Here is a 19,189-nt window from a genome sequence, read left to right as displayed (position 1 = left end):
GGTTGGGGAAAGAGTGGAACCAGGGGGAGCAGCTGGTTTCAGGCAGGGGAAGCTTTTGGCTGCCATGCAGGTCTCATAAGATCTCTGCCCGCCCAGTGGGGCGTTCTGAGCAGGTTCTCCAGTGGGGCAGAAGTGGCCTTAGTCCCAGACTATGTTCCACCACATGCTAGAGAGGGCCCAGCAGGAATGGAGCCTCGGCTGGACTATCGTGGGGATCCCGTGGCCAGTGGCCTTTCTGGCCATAGTAGTCTCAAGGAGCAGAAGAAATGGAGCCTTGTATTCAGCTTTGTCTTAGATAGTGATGAGAAGTTAACCTCCAAGCTCCACTTTTTCCTCACAGAGGAAGGTGTTGGGGGCTTTCTGTTCTACACAGTAGACTGGATCTTACAGGAAAGTCAGCCAGGAGCCCTGCGGGAGGGACTGAGTTTGCAGACTGCTCACGGTGGGGTGCTGGGTCATGATGTAATTCCCACCTGCTCCTGCGGGCCCCCGTGGGGAGACTCTCCCAGTCCCTCTGACCATCCTGTGTGCAGGAAGTCCAGGTCCCCTTTCCCCGACTGACCTTCCAATTACTGTGGCAACTCAGCCCTGGGTGGCTCGTTTATTGGAACTCACTAAGTGCTACACAAACATTATCCAGAGAGATTAATTGACTGTTAAAAGCTGATTGCTTGGAGCTCCCTCGTTGGTAGTTTGAAAAGGCAGAGGTAATTGGTAGGTTGCTCCAGCCCAGACAGAGGACAGGTGTACTCACGCATGACCCAATTACCTGAAAGCAATCATTAGCCGCATCAATTGTGCACCAAGTCCTCCTGAAACCACCTTGGTTCCTGGTTTTCCAGAGTTGCCATCCATCCAAATTAAACTGCATGAGGTAGTCAGTGAGATGATGGGTTGTAAACCATGTGCTCTTTGGTAACTTCCAAAGTTTATCCCACTGGGGAACCCAAGGGGATGGCTTAGTTACTGTTTGTGATACTGTCACTTTGCAAGCTCAATATGCGAACACTGCTTGTTTATTCAACTCACTACGCATCTGTTCAGGACCTAGCCATGGCCAGGTTCAGGGGGCAGGTATTGGGTATCATGAGAGAAACATTGAACATGGCCCCAAAGTCTGTGCCTCTAATAGCTGGGGGGCACTTTGAAAAGTCTACAGAAGATGGAATTAAGAGATAAATGTCTTTTAGCGCACAGCATTGTGAGATCCATTCAGAGGAAGGAATTTCAGAAAGTTCGTGGCATTATGCAAAAGTTAGGCATGGAGTTCAGATTCATGGCACCAAAATAAACCATCAGTCTTTGAAGTATCCTTGTCAACCAAATAGAATGCAGTGAGATCTGGGTTAGATCAGAGCTGCATGGAAAGTGATACGATTCCTCAAAAGCAATGACTTCCAACTCTGCCCAGGACTTGCAGGTGTCAAGGAAAGACCTGAAGAGTGGATAGCACTTGAGGAGGACAGAAGGAAATGAGAGGACATCCTGACATGGTCCCAGGGTCTGAGCACCTGCTGTGGCTGGAACTGTGGCCGTCTGGTGAGGGGCTGTGTAGGCAGTGACTGGTGTTACCATGAGGAGCTTGATTTATCTGGCAGACAGTGGAGAACGTGTGGTTGGGACACTTGGTGGCAGCCAGATTGTCATGGAAACCAGTGGGAAGATCTATTTGGCCAAAGGAAGTCCTCTGGCTTATCCAAGATTAGTGTTCTCTCTGTAATACTCTAATTCTTTACTAAAATGAAAAAAAATAAATAAACAGTTTGGTGTATATGTGGGAAGTTTGGGGAAAAAGCTTGGGTTTAGAAATAAAAGTTTTATCGTCATTCAAATATGTTTATTACATTGAGGCTGTGGAAGTGGATAAGCCCATCTAAAGAGAACACATTTTTTAAAAACTAAGTGAATAGAGAAGGCTTGGAAAACAACAAAAATGTAAAATACTTGCCTATACACTTCCCCAAACATGGGAAAGTAAGCAATACAATGAAAATCTGCTACGAGACACAAAAGACATTTTAGCTAGAAACATTCCACAAACACGACTGCACAATGGAAGTCATTCCAGTTCAATTCCCTGCGGAAGGAACTTACTGGGTTTGATAAAAACCACTCTAAATATCACCTGGAGCCATGGTGACTGGAATGTGAGATGAGGCTCCTGGGCCCCCCACACTCTTCAATGGCTCTGCCAGGTCAAAATCACTTTCCTGATAGGAAAAAGCTGTCCATCACTTCCACTTTCACTCATTTGCCGGTGAAGGGTGGAGTCTTTCAGAGGTCCCGTACATCCAACGCTATCCTTCTCTGATAGTTCAAAGACTGTGGGCCCGTGTCTTCGTGTTTATTAGAATATACAAAGGTAGAGGCCGGCGCCATGGCGAAGTAGGTTAATCCTCCACCTGCAGTGCTGGCATCCGATATGGGCGCCGGTTCGAGTCCCGGCTGCTCCTCTTGTGATCCAGCTCTCTGCTATGGCCTGGGAAAGCAGTGGAGGATGGCCCAAGTCCTCGGGCCCCTGCACCCATGTGGGAGACCAGGAAGAAGCTCCTGGCTCCTGGCTTCGGGTCAGCCCAGCTCCAGCCATTGTGACCATCTGGAGAGCGAACCAACGGAAGGAAGACCTTTCTCTCTGTCTTTCCCTCTGTCTGTAACTCTACCTCTCAATTTAATAAATAAAAACCTTTTTTAAAAAACCAAATATCCAAAGGTAGCAAGTTTAGGTAATAAACACACACATTTTAGGGGGAGTAACTCAGTTTGTTCTCTGTTGTTTTGCTGTGTTCTGTCGTGATTTCACTATTTCCTATTTCTTCTTCCTCTGCTATGGCGTTTGTCATCCTATAAATCATTACTTTAAAGCCCAAAGCTTTCCTTTTGCTTATACAACAAACAATAAGAAATAAAGCAACTTATTGTATTTTGTAGTTGTACTCAAAATTTTTCGAAAAAAATTTCTTAGGTACTATATATTAGCCAAAATTATTTTAGAATTGATTATTTCATTCAAAAAATTAAAAATCCATATAATGTCTTTTTCTTATATTTACTTATGGCCACTGGCTTAAAGAAGAGGAGTTTTCTCACACACAGGTGCACCAGGTCTGCAGGTGCTGAAGAAGGATGAGACAGACCTATCAGAATTTGCTGACTCATGAAACAGAGGGATATATGGGAGCAACTGGGAGAAATTCTGGATATAAAATCACATGACAAACACTCTTGTTTCCTTTGCCTTAGGGATGTTCATAATTTACATTATTGTGCCTGATACAACAAAGTATTTTCAAATAGTGCTATGGTGACTGATAAATTGTCACATTATATTGAGACTAGTCACTCACTGTTTAAACAAAAAGAAGTTGAGTATTTAAATGTAGGCACAGTGAGCTCTTTGGGCTTTCTTTTTTTTAAGGTTTGTTTGTTTGAAAGACAAAGTGTCAGAGAGAAAGAGAGAGAGAGAGAGAGAGAGCAGCTTCCATCCAATGGTTCACTCCACAAATGGTTGCATTGGCTGGGATAGGCCAGGCAGAAGCCAGGGTAATGGAACTCCATCCTGGTCTCCCACATGGGTGGCAGGGACTCAAGCCCTTGGGCCATCCTCCTTTGCCTCCCCAGGCACATTGGCAAGGAAGCTAGACTATAAACAGAGGAGCTGGGACTCACACCATCCCTTGGACGTGGGACATTGCCTCCACAAGTGGTCCCTTAACCCCCACAGGACCACAATGCCAGCCCTGACATGGTGAGCTTTGTGAAACACCAAAACTGTGTTTTACAACTTTTCAAGTGGAAATGACAAAACTCCTAACGCAAGGTACAGGGCATAGTGCCACACCACGTTGGCTGGAGCAGGGCACACGAGACAGAAAGACGGGTAAGTTGTCATACAGTTGTCATTGCTGGATGCCTGCAGAGTGACAAGTCAGTAAAAGTCATCAACACGAGGCCACTTTCTGGTGAGATCAGTAATTCTATTCATCGATGTGAGTTATACGATGTTGTATAATGAAGCATTTGGAAGACCTGCATAGCTCCGTGAGCCAACACTTTCCCAATATCAATCCAGGACATGACAGAATCGGGGATAAAGGGTTTACTCAGAGGACAATAAAAACCAACAGCCTTGAAGATAACAGGGTACAAAAACTTTCTGATATGATCTCAGTGCCACATGCAACAACCTTTGCAGAACTACCGTTGGGTGACTTCGGGACCAGTGGCAGAGAGCATGCAGGGTTCCTGAAAAAGCTGCTAGGACACGGCTCCCCTCTCCAACTGCAGGTGCATCCACAGCAAGGGTTTAGTCAGCAATGGACCGATCCATGAACAAACCGGTGGATGGCAAAACAGCATTTGAAATGGGGAGAACCATTCAGTAAGTGGAACAGAGAAGCCTGCGGTCCTACCTGAAGTCATTTTAATCATACTACGTTCTTTTCCCAGCCTCTTCCTTTACACCAAAATAATTTACGGATGGCTCAGATGTTTAAATGTTTTTGAAAAATTAAAACAATGAAAGTCAATATAATTTTTTTAAAAATTTATTTATTTGAAAAGCAGAGGGGGGCTGGTGTTGTGGCATGGTGGGTAAAGTCATAGCCTGTGACACTGGCACCCTATATGGGTGCCACTTCAAGTCCCTGCTGCTCCACTTCTGATCCAGTTCCCTGCTAATGCACTTGGAAAAGCAGAGGAAGATGGCCCAAGTGCCTGGGACTTTGCACCCTCGTGGGAGACCCAGAAGAAGCCCCAGCCTCCTGGCTTCAGATTGGTCCAGGCCATTTTGGGCAACTGGGGAGTGAACTAGCAGGTGGAAGATTTCTCTCTCTCTCTCTCTCTAACTCTGCATTTCAAATAAATAAATCATTTTTTAGAAATGGAGAGAGAGAGAGAAAGAGAGAAGGGGGGGAGGGAAGAAGGGAAGGAGGGAGGGAGGAAGGAAAAAAGAGAAAGAGAGAGAGAGCTTCCATCTCCTGGTTCACTCCCCAAGTGCCAACAATAATCATGGCTGGGCCAGGACAAAAGGAGGCTGGACTCTGTCTGGGTCTCCCAGTCAATGGCAGGGACTCAAGTACTCAAACCATCATCTGCTGCCTCCCAGGGTGGGCGGTGCCAGGAAACTGGGACTTGAACCAGGGACCCTGATATGGGTCGTGGTATCCCAAGACGTGGCAAAACCCACTGCACCACAACACTCCCCCCAGTGTTTGAAATAACAATGTAAAATAATTAAACTATGAATTGTCATTTAAATAATCATTAATTTTAAGGTAGTCTTTTAATAATCATGTCACTAAGATATGTGCAAAGAAAGAGCAATAACTGTGATGATTTAGAAAAAAAAAAAAAACTTTCCAAAAATGAAAATCCTGCAAAAAGTTATAATATAAATAAAATATTGAAAACAGTATTTTTAAAAATACTGTTTGTAAAAATATTTTTAAAATAGCGAGTTGCTTAAAATACGGAATCTCTCACTAATTAATTTAATTAATTAGTAAAAAATAATCCGACCTCAGAGATAATAAAATAATGGGTTAATTCACAAGATAAGTTATACAAAGGCATAAAAAAATTTTAAATTGCATTTAGAATAAATACCATTTTCTACTGATCATCTTAACAGAGAATTTCAATATCTGGTCCCCAACACAGTGTGAGAAAATGAACACTTCAACAGTTGTCTTTAGGATCCAATCAATTTATCTTTCCTGCACATTACAATTTTTTAATGTTGCACATTTTTTGAAATGTGCATATTCCTTGACCAGGGACTTTTATTTTGGAAAGACACCCTTTCAGTCTCGTGGAATTTGGGTGGGATTGATGTGGTGGAAACTAGCCAGTTAATTAAAGCTGATGCAAGCTGGAATTCCTCTACCCTGCAAAGTAATGCTGACCCTTCAGCTGTGGGCTTGATACGCCCACCTTGCAGAATGCACCTGTCTCATCTGATCAGGGTGAACACTAGGACCCTACCACATTTATATATCCAGTTAGGGTACCACCCCCACCTCACAACAGAGGCTGAGAAGTTTTGTGGGGAGCGGCCCCTTCGAGGCACCGCTGTCCATTTCTCTCTCTCTTTATGGGCATCCCTCTGGCCCACGTCTGATGGGCTCCCACTCACACCCAAAATATGCTCATTCCTTCGCCATTAAATAAATCCCATTGCGGTTTACACACATGACTAATCTGCCCTTAGAGTTTCCATCTCTGCGTGGGACAAGAACCTGGACTGAAAGCGCATCGGCTCGTGCCCACCTCTGGATCACGTGGCTAGCTCTGGACAAGTGAAGCTGTGAAGGAGAGTGTAGGACTCAGGCAAGAGCGGGGCACAGGACCCTTCACGGTTCGCTCACTTGAACTTGTTTTTCTGAGGATGTTCAGGGAAGGCTTCTGCAACCTCATAGTTAGATGGGGCCAGACCAGCACAGACAAGGAACAGTGCAAGAGACGGGGCCGGGTCAGGTTTGAAGCTGCAGGGTGTGCAGATGTGAGTTTCTTGAGAGGAAAAGACCCTTCTCCCCCCACACTACATCCTGGATGCTCCCCACCCCTTGCTGTCAAAGCCCTGGAAAGCTGCCTTTGGAGGAGGCGCTGTCTGTAGGGACCTCTCCCCTCCCACTGCCTCCTTTCCTTGTCACAAGGGAGTTGAGCTCTCCTCTGAGCAACTCCTGCTGGAAGCTGATTATTTGGCGACACCCCGGGTAAACAGATTCTTGCATTCACCTGCACAATGAAGTTAAAAAGCTGATGCCTCTCTTCCCCTCCTGCAGAAGCCAGGGAGGCGACGTGGTGCACACCGCGAGACAGTGGTGTCTCTGCTAACCTCGGTCAGTAAACAGCTGTGCAGAGCCGAGACCCTGCCAACCTGCGTTGGAAAGAATCAGGAACTGGGAGCGATCCATCTTTGTTTTATGAAGCCCCTGAGAATCCAGAGTTAATTTATTGCTGCAGTAAAAACTTAGCCAACTCGAGTAATACATGAATTTTTTTTTTAAAATCACAGCAAACGGAGAGCGTGAGTATGTACAATGCGTGTGTGTGTGTGTAAATGTTTGCTTAGTAAAATATCTCAGAAATTATATTTCAAAGTGAAAATTGTGATTTCTCTGGCTGATGGATACTCATGACTTTAATTTCATGCTGCCTTATTTTTCTTTCTGAACTTACCACAATAAACCTGTACTACTTTCACAATCAGAAAGCCATTTCCATTTTTGGAAAATGAAGAGCACACCGATACTATATCACGGGGGGAACTACCTCGATGGTTTGAGGGCTTATGTCTATCACACTCAGCTGTTACTCAGGGAAGATAGTCATCCTCTGAGTATCCACTTCTCCACAAACAAGCATATCGTGTTTGGGTACGACTGTGTTTTGCCTTCAGACTGGTACTGAGAAGGACCTAGCATTGAAACGCCAGACTGCAGAGGCGGTGGGTATCAGGCCCAATGCCAGGCAGCCAAAGGAAAGCCCTTGAAGGAGAGAAAAGAGAGAGGATCAAATGAAATCACGGGACCAAATGACCCAACACAGTGGCCAAGCAGGGTGTCCTGGGGAGACCCAATATGGCTGTTGGAAGAGCAATGGAGGTGTTGACTTCTGTGAAATCAGCCGCGTAAATCAGAGTCCCCTTTGTGTGAGCTCCCAGAACCCTGTTCATTCTGTGGCAGAGCAAGAGCAAAGGGTCCTGCAAAGGTACTTCCAAACGTTTGTGGCAAAGGGAAGCAATGGGTAAGTTTATTTGGGTACAAAAGCCTTTGAATCTATGCACAGATTTTTTTCCCTTAATATTCATTTCCCATGAACTTTTTGAAGGCCCCTCATATCTTTTTTTAAGGATTTATTTATTTGAAAGTCAGAGTTACACAGAAAGAGGCAGAGAGAGAGAGAGAGAGATGGGGGGGCTGGAGAAAAAGAGGTCTTCCATCTGCTGGTTCACTCCCCAATTGGCAGCAATGGCTGAAGCTGCACCGATATGAAGCCAGGAGCCAGGAGCTTCTTCAGGGTCTCTCCATGTGGGTACAAGGACTTGGGCCATCCTCCACTGCTTTCCCAGGCCATAACAGAGAGCTGGATCGGAAGTGGAGCAGCCTGGTCTCGAACTGGCGCCTATATGGAATGCCGGTGCTGCAGGCCAGAGCATTACCCTACTGTGCCACGGCACCGGCCCCGTTGAAGGCCCCTCGTATCTTTTTCAAGATGGGAAACCCAAGCGGAGTTGCAAGGCCCCGCTCTGGCTCCTGACTCTAGCTTCCTTCCAGTGCAGACCTTGGGAGGCGGCCATGCTGGCTCAAGTGATTGGGTTCTGGCCACCCACGTGGGAGAGTAGGATTGTGGGTCTGAATCCTGGCTTCCATCCTGACCCAGTCCCAGACATTGTGGGCATTTAGGGAGTGAATCAACAGATGGGTGTGCTCTCTCTCTCTGTGTCTCTGTCTCTGTCTCTCTCTCTCTCTCTCTCTCTCTCTCTCACTGTGTGTGTGTGTGTGTGTGAAAAAGTTGCAGAAGCAAAGCTGAAGTCAACTGAAGGCCCAGCACGTGTTCCAAAGCACTGGACAAAGACCAAATCTAAGTCTGAGCGAGCAGACTGTGCACCATTTTCATCAGACTGCCCCCAGGTCCACTGATAAATTCAGGAAATTGCTTGAATCTTTAAAATTCCCCCAAATGTTAAGTGTCTATCCTAGCATCCATTTTTCCGTGAGCATAAGCAATCAAATATCTAAGGGACTCACTATAGTGGTGATTTCAAGTCAACAACAGTTACAATTTCAGTCTGCCTACACCCCAAGTGTTGCATGGGGCATATTTATATTAAAAAAATCATCAATTGGTAATAGGAAATTGGGTATCTTATGTTTTTGTTTGCAACCCTAAGAGACAGGAAGTGTGACCGTGACACCCACAGCGGCCTCCTCATTGCCACAGATGCTCCAGGAGAAGTGTTTGAAGCCAGTGTGTGTTTGTCCAACACTTCAGACCCGGGTTCATTTCACACTCTCAGTAGCACCAGCACCAGCAGCCTGGTGTCCCCGCCTCGGATGTCTGGGTCCTGATACAAGGACCCTTCCACTGGGGGACGTTAACTCCAGCCAAGCAGTGCCCACATCACAGCAGTCTGAGCCTCAAGGCAGAGATTTTAACTTCTCCCCTGTGTTCCCACAACTTTGGGGATAGAAGCTGCTTCCTGCACTTGCTACTTTTGACACATCGGATGCAAATATTTTCTTTTGTCCTTTGTAGTTTTTCATATCACATGCTCTCTGTAAAATCTCCTTGCATTGCATTTTCTGTCTTTGGGTTGTGCTTGTCTGTAGCTAATCCTGGGGCTGGCACGGGAAGCATCAGGGGAAAAAAATGACCATGCACTTGTAAAGGAGAGAGAAGGAAGCAGGCTAGTCATCCGGGCTCTAAAGGGGTGGGAGGACAGGGTACCGGCTAACCAGCCTTGGAAGAAATGAACCCTAGGGGTTATCGTGCAAAACATCAGAGATTTCCTGGCCAGGGAGCAGGAACCGGTATGCTCTGGGGACCGGAATAGAAATGCAGAAACATTAATAATAGGAAGCAGAAATGCAAGGGAAAGTGAAAGGCATGAAGTAGAAACACAAAGCGATGGTGCACGGGATCACTGGCCTCAGTGTGGCGCTGGAGAGCTTGAAGGAGCCAGCACCTCCCCATTCCTGCAGAAGCAGGGGCACCTGGTGAGAGCCAGAGCCTCCTCTGAGCTGCTCAGAGAGACCCCAAGTTCTGGGGCGGAGAGGGGAGCAAGTGCAACTAAGCGAAGCCTTCAAAATGCAGTTTCTCTGCAAGGGATCAGGGGCCCCATAGAAGAGCAGGTGCCACGGACACAGCAAGCACACGTAGTGTGGGCTAGGCTGTCAGAACGGGGGCTTCACAGGGAGCAGGACAGTGCAAGGAATGAAAGAAGCATCTGGAAGACACATGCCCTGGCTTGGGCTTGTGGGCTAGAATACCCATGGGGTGCTGGGCACTCAAAGGCCAATGGACCCTCCCCCAGAATCTATGGTGACAACAGGAAAGCTGGTGGTGTCCCCCACAATCCTTCCCTCCCCCCATTCTGCAGCCCTTGCTGCAAGACAGCACAAACGTGTCACCTTATAGTTCTTGAGATCAGAAGTCCAACATGGGTCTCCCCGGGCTCCGATGAAAGCGCTGTCCCGGCTGCCTGCCTTCCCGCAGACCCGAAGGTCAGGCTGCTCCCCCGCCCTCCTCAGCATCAGGGGCAGCTGTCTAGGTTTCTTGGCTCTTGACCCGCGTCCATCTGATGCCTGCTTCTGTCCTTGCAGTCAAGGGGCTTGGGCCTTCTGAGACTCTGCCATCTCCCTGTTGCACCCCCCCCAAAAAAAAAAAAAACTACCAGCATAATCTCCCCGCCTCAATATCTATAACCTGAATCACATGTGCAAAGTCCTCATGTGTGGGCTCCAGGAATTAGGGTGTGGACATCTCCAGGGACACTCTTCCACCTTCCACGGGCACCACCACGGAGCTCCAGCCTCTCTGACCACTGCAAGTGGGTGAAAATGATCCACCTGCTCACAGCCCTTCAAACGGCTGAGATGCGGTCACCTGTGGGCCATCTTGGGCTCCAGCGAGGGATGCCACCAAGGAGGACAGTGGGGAAGCTGGACAGGGCATCTGGACTGGGATGGGAAAGAGGCAAGTGCCCAGGTGTAACTCCCACCACCCACCGCGCTGTGAAAGTCTGCTATCAGCCATCAACCCTAGGGCCTCCAGGTCAGTTGCAATGGCAGGGAAGGTGACAGGGGAAGGAACAGAGAAAGTACGGGTTGTGTGTTGCCACTCTAGGGTCTCCATTCAGCCCTGGAGGTGGCACTGCAGCCAGAGCCCTCGCCAGATCTCTCGTCCCAAAAGACAGACACTTCCACACAGGACCAGGCAGGACAGCAGCCAGCTGGCTCCATGGTCTCCTTAGACATTTATGACACGACACTTAGCAGCCAGGACCTCTGTTCCAGAGCACCTGCCAAGTTGGCCAGCAAGAGAGCGTTTCTGAAAAGGCTTCTGAAAAGGTTTCAGAAAAAGCCATGTCCGCTCACTCAGGCGGCCCTGGCTCTTACAGGTTTAAGAACCCAAGTCCATGACCTGGACCCCGTTTCCTACCTTGGGTAATAAAGGAGCAGAGACAGTGGTGGGCAGCTCTACACAGCACCTGGGGAGGAGGCCTGGAGGACCAACCCCTTCCCTGGCTGCCGCCTGCAGGGCCAGCATCCCATATGTGTGCCAGTTTGAGTCCCAGCTGCTCCACTTCCAATCCAGCTCCCTGCTAGTGTGCTTGGGAAAGCAGTGGAGGAGGGCCCGAGTCTTTGGCTCCCTGCCATCCACATGGGAGACCCAGAAGAAGCTTCTGGCTCCTGGCTTTGGCCTGGCCCAGCCTTGGCTGTTGCGGCCATTTGGGGAGTGAACTAGTGGATGGAAGATCTCTCGCTCTCGCTCTATCTCTATCTATCTATCTATCTATCTATCTATCTTTGTGTGTGTGTGTGTATTTCTCCATGAATCTCTGTCACTCTGCCATTCAAATAAATCTTTTTTAAAAATGGCAAAGTTGTCACTTTCTTCCATAACGTGTCTCACTTCCTGGTAGGAACCTTGCTTCATTCATAACAGCTCCTCCAAAGATTTGCTGTCTATTATCATGCCATTCCCCTATTTTCTAAATAGGGAACAGTCTCAAATGAGGTTAAGTGAGGTGAACATGGTTCAGCAGTTAAGATGCCAGGCTGGGGCACCCACATTTCACATCAGAGTGCCTTAAGTCCCAACTCTATTTCTGAAGGAAATAAATAACTATTCTTTCAAGTAAATAGATTTTTTTAAAAAATCAAATAGAGTTAAGTGACTCAACCATTATTTATTGAATGCTATGAGCTGGCCACTGGGAACATTGCAAGAATGGCCAAGGAGCAGTTCCTTCACTCTCAGACTTCTGCTGGGGGATCCACAGGTGCAGGTAGTTAGAATATGACCACGAACACACCCCATGCACAAACGGCGAACAGATCAAGTTCAGAGGGTCTGCAGGAAACACAGCGCCTTAGACAGGGGGAGAGGGAAGATTTCCTGGAGAAAACAGAGGTCGTGCAGAGGAGGAAGTAGAGGAGGAAGGCTGAGTAGGGGGACAGATGTGGCAGAGCCAAGGTTTCTTGGGGGACAAAGCATCTCCAACTGTTTGTCAATATCCAGTTCACGGGACCCTCAGGAAGCCTAGGTGCACACCTGTGGAAGCAAAGCCACGAAGCCACAGGGCGTGACCAGGTGAGCTGCGAGACCTGAGAGACCTCCCCAAAGCAAGGAGGCCAAGAAAGCAGGCAGGGCTGGCAGGGTAGGTGTCTGGCCCCAGGTTGTGAAAGATGTGTCTGGAGGCTGGGGTGTGGAGGTCTTACTTAAGGGCAACTTGGCAACTTGAACCCAAAACCCCAAGAAAGTTCCAGAAGGCTCAAAAGCCAGGGTGGTGCTCTAGGCTGCAGAATGGCCCCCAAAGATGTCACCATCCTAATCCTGAGAGCCTGAGAGACAAAAGTGATCTTGCAGGGGTGTCGCGATTAGAGAGGTTTTCAGGGGGATATCGTCCCAGATTAGCCGCTAGCGTATGAACTGTAATCACCAGGCTCCTTGTGCGAGAGACACAGGAGGGTCACAGCTGTGGGGATGTGTCAGAAGCTGTGGGGATGGAGCAGAGGTCAGAGAGATGCCGGGCCTTGCCTCGAGGGGCAGGCTGCTTCAGACCGATGGGAAAGGCCCGGAGACGGAGTCTCTACAGCACTGCCACCAACGTGCTTTAGCCCATGTGACTCGTGGTGGACTCTGGAAGAAGGGGGAAGCTGTGCACATTGCCATAAACCTTGCAACCTATGCTGGTGTGTCCCAGCGGTGAGGGGCTGCAAACGCCACCAGGACCTTCAAAGTGGGATTCCCAGGGCTGCCCTGGCCACTCCCCACATCCTGGGGGATACTCACTCCACTCACACTGCAGGAGGGCAGCTGTCCAGACCCAGGTGTCAGCAGGGCCACACGCCCATGGGATGCTCAAGGGGGGGATCTGTGCCCTGGGTTTTCCAGTCTCCTGTGGCTTCTGGGATCCATGAGTGTTTCACCCACCCCTGCATCCACACTTATGCTGCCGCCTCCTTTTCTTCATGTCTTCTCCGGGTGTCTGACCTAAAACTGCTTCCAGTCCTCTCCCAGGAGGGCTCCATTACCAGGATACGTGGCCCTGCAGGAAGGCCCACCCAGGTCACCCAGGTCAAAGTCTTCCCAAACCCTCTGGTTCATCACAGCTCTGAGCAGACAAGGTCATGGCCACAGGCTCTGGGGTTAGGACATCAAGGTATCATCCTGATCTAGGAGAGGGTGGCCAGATGACCTTGAAGTGGGAGGAGGGACTGAGTGGCCCTGCTCTGAGAGCTCCTTCCAGGACCGCCACCCTTTCTCAGAGCCACCAACACTTGCTCATGTAAACGAAAACACAGACCAAGCCTGGAGCAGGCGAAACCAGTGTAGGCTTCCAAAGCGGCCTCAGTGTTGCTTGATGTGCAAACATCAGCAAAACTTGGCTGGGGCTATTTCTTATACATTCTTACATCAAGAAAAAAACAAAAGTTTAGCTCAATCAATCAGAAGTAGCCAACAAACTTACAGAAATGCAGGTTTTCCAATGGCACAGACCAAACAAGGCCACTCTATAATTGCAACCCATCCATCACTCTTTGGCTCCTGCATTTTCTCGGGAAATGCTTGCTTCTGTCATTTTGCCATCAGAACCCGAGATTGCTTTCAGCTTGGTGTCCCCAGGCCAGGACTTGCTTCTTACTCAAGTAAACTCTTGGAAACTCCATGTGCCACAATGTGTACTTTGTAGGATATATAAATGTGCACACAATGCTGCATTTAGCAAGACAATGGTTTTTGCTTTCTTGTCCTCAGTGTGGATTTTGGCTGCACAGCTGTTGTGTGCCAGGGAGGCAGGTGTTGCCTGTGTGAGAGGGAAGCAGGAGGGAGCACACCTTGCCTCTGTGATAGTTGACTGGCTCCCAAGGCCAAGGCACTCAGACTCCTAAAGCCTTACCCGGGCTGTCATGCCAGCGTCCTCGGGTACTGTTCCAGGATCTGGAAGGAATGCTCCCCAACTTTGGCTGACATCAGGCTGTGGATGACTGCACCCTGGGGAAGAGGAGAGCCCAGAGACAAGGGACAGGAGGTAAGGGAAGGGGTAGCAAATGAATGTCTTTCTTTATGCAACTGCCACTTTTTGTTGAAATTTTCATTGATGTACAACATCCAAACAGAAATTCTATAAATTGAAAGTGTGCACCCTGACGAACATTCATAAACAGAAGGTCTCCAGGAAGCCAAAACTCCACCAAGAAACAGAGTATGACCAGCAGTTCTGGGACCACTTCATGTCCCCTTCCAGTTGTTCCCCCAGCCTCATTCCTTCCCGAGGTTACCACTGCCCTGAACTCCAGTATGAAAGAGCTGGCTGGCCAGACTTCGAGCCCTCTGGAAATAGTCATCCAGTGCCGGCTCTTTTCTGTCTGGCTTCTTTTGCCCAGCAATGTTTTTGCAAGATGCATCCATACTGTTGGGTGAGGTTTAATCACTGCTTGGTCATTTGTGTTGCTGGGTAGTATACATTTCATTCTGTGAGGAGGTCACAGTCCATCCACTCTACCACTGACGGACACTTGTACTTTCTAGATCGAGGCTATTACAAACGCTGATGCTACAAACATTCATGACAAATCTTTTGGGGAACATAAAATGTACTTTTTAAAACAAATCATGCTTCCAGTATCAAATTTTGTGTGTTAATGCCTTAACTACACTTAACAGGCTCATCTCCAAACCTATACCAAAGTCTCTTAGACTTGCAGATAAGTTCAAAATTTGAAAATGGAAATTAAATAAAAACAAAGTCCCAGCATCTGGTGTTGTGGCACAGCAGATTAAGACACTGCCTGCTACACTGGCATCCCATATCAGAACACCAGCTCAAATCTGGTTGCTCCACTTGCAATTCAGCTCCCTGCAAATGCACCTAGGAAAGCAGCAGAAAGTGGTCCAAGTACTTGGGCCCCTTCCATGCATGTGAGAGACCCAGATGGAGTTCCAGGCTCCTAGCCTGGCCCAGTTACCATTGCTGCCATTTGGGGAGTGATCCAGCAAATGGAGGATCTAAGTCTCTCTCTCTCTCTCTCTCTCTCTCTCTCTCTCTCTCTCTCTCATCAAATAAATACATCTTGAAAAACAAAATAAAACCCCAGATGTCCATAAACAGTAAAAACAGATAAGGATAGGTGGGTATATTCACAGAATGAAGTGTGGTGTCAAATTATGCAATGGAGGCCCTTCAGGGATGGGGAAGTAGAGGAACAGAAGCCTTCCTTTTGCTCAAGGCCATCAGCTAAGGTGCCATCAATTAAGAAGATCATGCCCTAGGCATTCCAGATGGTTGCTAACAGCAAGGACAATGAAGAAATGCAGGGTCCATGTGGAGCCACACCAGGTCAACTTTGCACTAACTCAGAGCTAAGCTGCTTGCCTCCCTTTCTCTCCCAAATTTTGTGTTTTTGTAAACACAATTTTCTCTTTGGATGAAAACACTACACACGTTGGTGAGGATGTTGCTGAGATAAGAAGGGTTGGCATGAGATAAACATGAGAAAGCTTAAGAGGACATGGGCCTACAAGTGAGAGAGGAAGAGGAGAACGAAAAACAGTGGGGAGAGACAGACATAGACCATCCAATAAAATAATTAGAGTTATGGGGCCTGTGCTGTGGTGTAGTAGGCTCAAGCCTCTGCCCATGGCGGTGGCATCCCATATGGGTGCTGGTTCAAGTCCCGGATGCTCCTCTTCTCATCCAGCTCTCTGCTGTGGCCTGGGAAAGCAGCAGAAGATGACCCAAGTCTTGGACCCCTGTGCCCGTGTGGGAGACCTGGAAGAAGCTCCTGGTTCCAGGTTTCGGGTCTGCCCATCTTTGGCCATTGTATTTGGGGAGTGAACCAGCAGATGGAAGACCTATCCATCTCTCCCTCTGTCAATCTGTAACTCTGCCTCTCAACTAAATAAATAAATCTTAAAAAATAATTAAAGTTAGCAGGGACGGGCATTTAGCCTACTGGTTAGGATGCTCTCACATCCCATATTGGAGTACTGAATTTCTATAGCGAGCTCCAGCTCCTGACTCGAGTTATATCCTAATGCAGCCCCACAAACTTTATGAAGATTCCGTCCGTCTATCTTTTTCTTTTTCTGTTTCTAAAGATTTATTTATTTATTGGAAAAGTAGAGTTACACAGAAAGAGAAGAGGCAGAGAGAGAGAGAGAGAGAGAGAGAGAGAGAGAGAGGTCTTCTATCCACTGGTTCACTCCCCAAATGGCTGCAACAGCCGGAGCCAGGGGCTTCTTCCGGGTCTCCCACACTGGTGCAAGGACCCAAGCACTTGGGCCATCTTCCACTGCTTTCCCAGGCCATAGAAGAGAGCTGGATTGGAAGTGGAACAGCCAGGATTCAAACTGGCACCCAAATGGGATGCCGGCACTGCAGGTGGTGGCTTTAGCCGCTAGGCTACAGTGCCAACCCCCAAGTATCTTCTTCAAGACAAGAAACCCAAGCAGAGAGAGAGACTTCTCCCTGTTTCCTGAAGTGTGCTGACACATCCTTGCGTGTGTCTGGGCTGCCCCAGCTCCTTCCGAGTGCTCCACCACCACCATTTGAATCAGCATTCCACAGGCAGAAAAAGTTAAGGAATTTGAGTGAGCATTTAGCCTCGCAATTAAGACACCGGTTAAGATACCTGTGCCCCATAGCAGAGTGTCCAGGTTCAATGCTCAGCTCCAGCTCCTAACTCTAGCTTCTTGCTAATGCAGACCCCGGGAGACAGCAGTAAAGGCTCTAATAATTGGGTTTCCAAAATCCATGTGAAAGGCTTGGATGGAGTTCTCAGCTCCTGGCTTCCGAGAGTACTCACTCACTTCCTCTCTCCTCTCTCCTCTCTCCTCTCTCCTCTCTCCTCTCTCCTCTCTCTTCTCTCCTCTCTCCTCTCTCTCTCTCTCTCTTTCTCTCTCTCTCTCTCAGAAGCTAAATAGAGTCAAAATAGGATTTAGAGAAGAGTTTCAGGATCCACGCATGAGTGACTTGCATCCCCTATACGATGCCTCTCACCTGCCGCCTCCTGGACCACATTCCAGTGAGTGAGAGGGTCTGAGGCTTGGACTCAACCAACCTCTCGTCATTTAAGTCTCTGTTCTGGGGAAATTCATGAGGCTTCTGACTCTGCAACACAAATGAGAACTTTTGCTTCCAAATCACACCCTGCGAGAGAGCACCAACAAGGTTGGGAAAACAAAAGTTGAAAAGCACTCCGAACGCTTTGGAGCTCTATGAAAATGCACATTAATATTGATGACTTTTCAATGGATGCTCGAGAAGGAAAATCTCTTCCCCAGAGGGAGCCAAATTGCTTCATTTCAGACAATCTTTCACATTTCCTCCAAACCCTTGATAACTCACTTCCCTCCATCTTGAGAAGAAAATAAAGAAATGTGTTCTCCAGAAATAAGTCTCAACAAACACCTCCACGCGGAGGTCGCTATGGAGGCTGTCAGCATAGAGACTCTGCTGGGGATTCTGGGGCCTTATGCACAGATCAATTTCACTGTAGGAGATGGCCCACGTGCCCCGGGAACCCCTGCGTGTGCTGCACACATCTCTGCTCCGCCAGGCAAGATGACGGATGAGCTGCAAGGAGCCCCTGGCTGGGGAGGAAGTTCTGACGCTCAGTCTACACTGATTATTTCCCGATGTAACGGGGATGTGTTTGGATGCTTGTTTTTCATCTGTTTCCCGGCACCCTGCCTGAGATGTCTCCAGCGTGCCCCATTTGTCAGGACCTTTGGTGGGTGTGTGTTGTGGAGACTGTCGGAGGCCACAGCAGGGGGCAGGGGAACAGTGAGGTGGACCACGGAAGCTGCCTCATCCCTGTTCCTTGAGCTTAGGAGAAGTAAACCCGCACATCAAACGGAAATGACCTCGTCAATTAACCACCTGATATGAAGAGTGAAATATCGAGATGTTTCAATGGAGTTCTCAAGGACCTCTGGGTCTGTTGTGGCCTCCGTCCAGAGGAGGCTTCGTTCTCATCCTGGAGAAATGCAACTGATACAGAATGAGTTCCCTCGGCCCCGCCTTTCCTCCCTCTTCCTCTCCCTCTCTGTGTGGGGGCATTTGTTACAAGGAATTGGTTCATGGGCTACCAAAGCGGAGGAGTCCCGTGATCTTCTGTCTGCACGATGGAAACTAAGCAAAGCCAGTGTTTTAATTCCAGTCCAAGTTCAAGGGCCTGAGACCCAGGAGAGCAGATGAGGAAATTGCATTCCAAAGAAGGGCCAAAGATGAGGTGCCCCAGCTAAAGCAAGAAGGCAGGAAGAAAGAGAGAAAAATTTTTTTTTTTTCCATTCCCTTTCTTCTCTATTCAGACCTTCAATGAATTCAATGCTGCCCACCTTCACGGGAGAGGGTCCACTAGTTTTCGGAGTCCACCAATTGAAGTGAGACTCTCATCCCGGAACACCCTAACCCACACACCAGAAATGAGATTTAGTCTGAGCACCCATGGGGCAGTCAAGTCGACTGGCCACAAAATTAGCCAACACAGGCAGATCTAAAGGTTACCATTTGCACTAAAATAAAATAAGAAAAATAGCCCTCTCTCCATCATGGTAGCACTGAGAGAATACACGCAGATGAGGGAAATAGTCACAGACATAATAGAGACAGAACCCAGCAGGTGCATATGCAAGGGAACCCCACAACATTCATGGAGCAACGGAATTAAAGAGCAGTTTATTTTCATGCAAAATACATTGAAATCCATGCATGAATTTTCATAATACATATTTTTATGAAATTTAAAAAAAAATTTGAAAAGCTGAGATAGTGGGGGTTGTGTGTGGAGATAGAGAGAGAGAGAGAGAAAGAGAATAAGCATTCTCACTCACTGGCTCACTCCTCAAATGCCCACAATGGTGGGGCTAGGACAGGCTGAGGTCAGAAACTGGGCAATCAGTGTAGGACTCCCACAAGTGTAATAGGGACTCAGTTAGCCATGACCTGCTGCCTCCC

This window comes from Lepus europaeus, chromosome 11, assembly GCF_033115175.1.
Source record: "Lepus europaeus isolate LE1 chromosome 11, mLepTim1.pri, whole genome shotgun sequence".
NCBI lineage: Eukaryota > Metazoa > Chordata > Mammalia > Lagomorpha > Leporidae > Lepus > Lepus europaeus.
Note: the sequence above shows the minus strand (reverse complement) of the source record.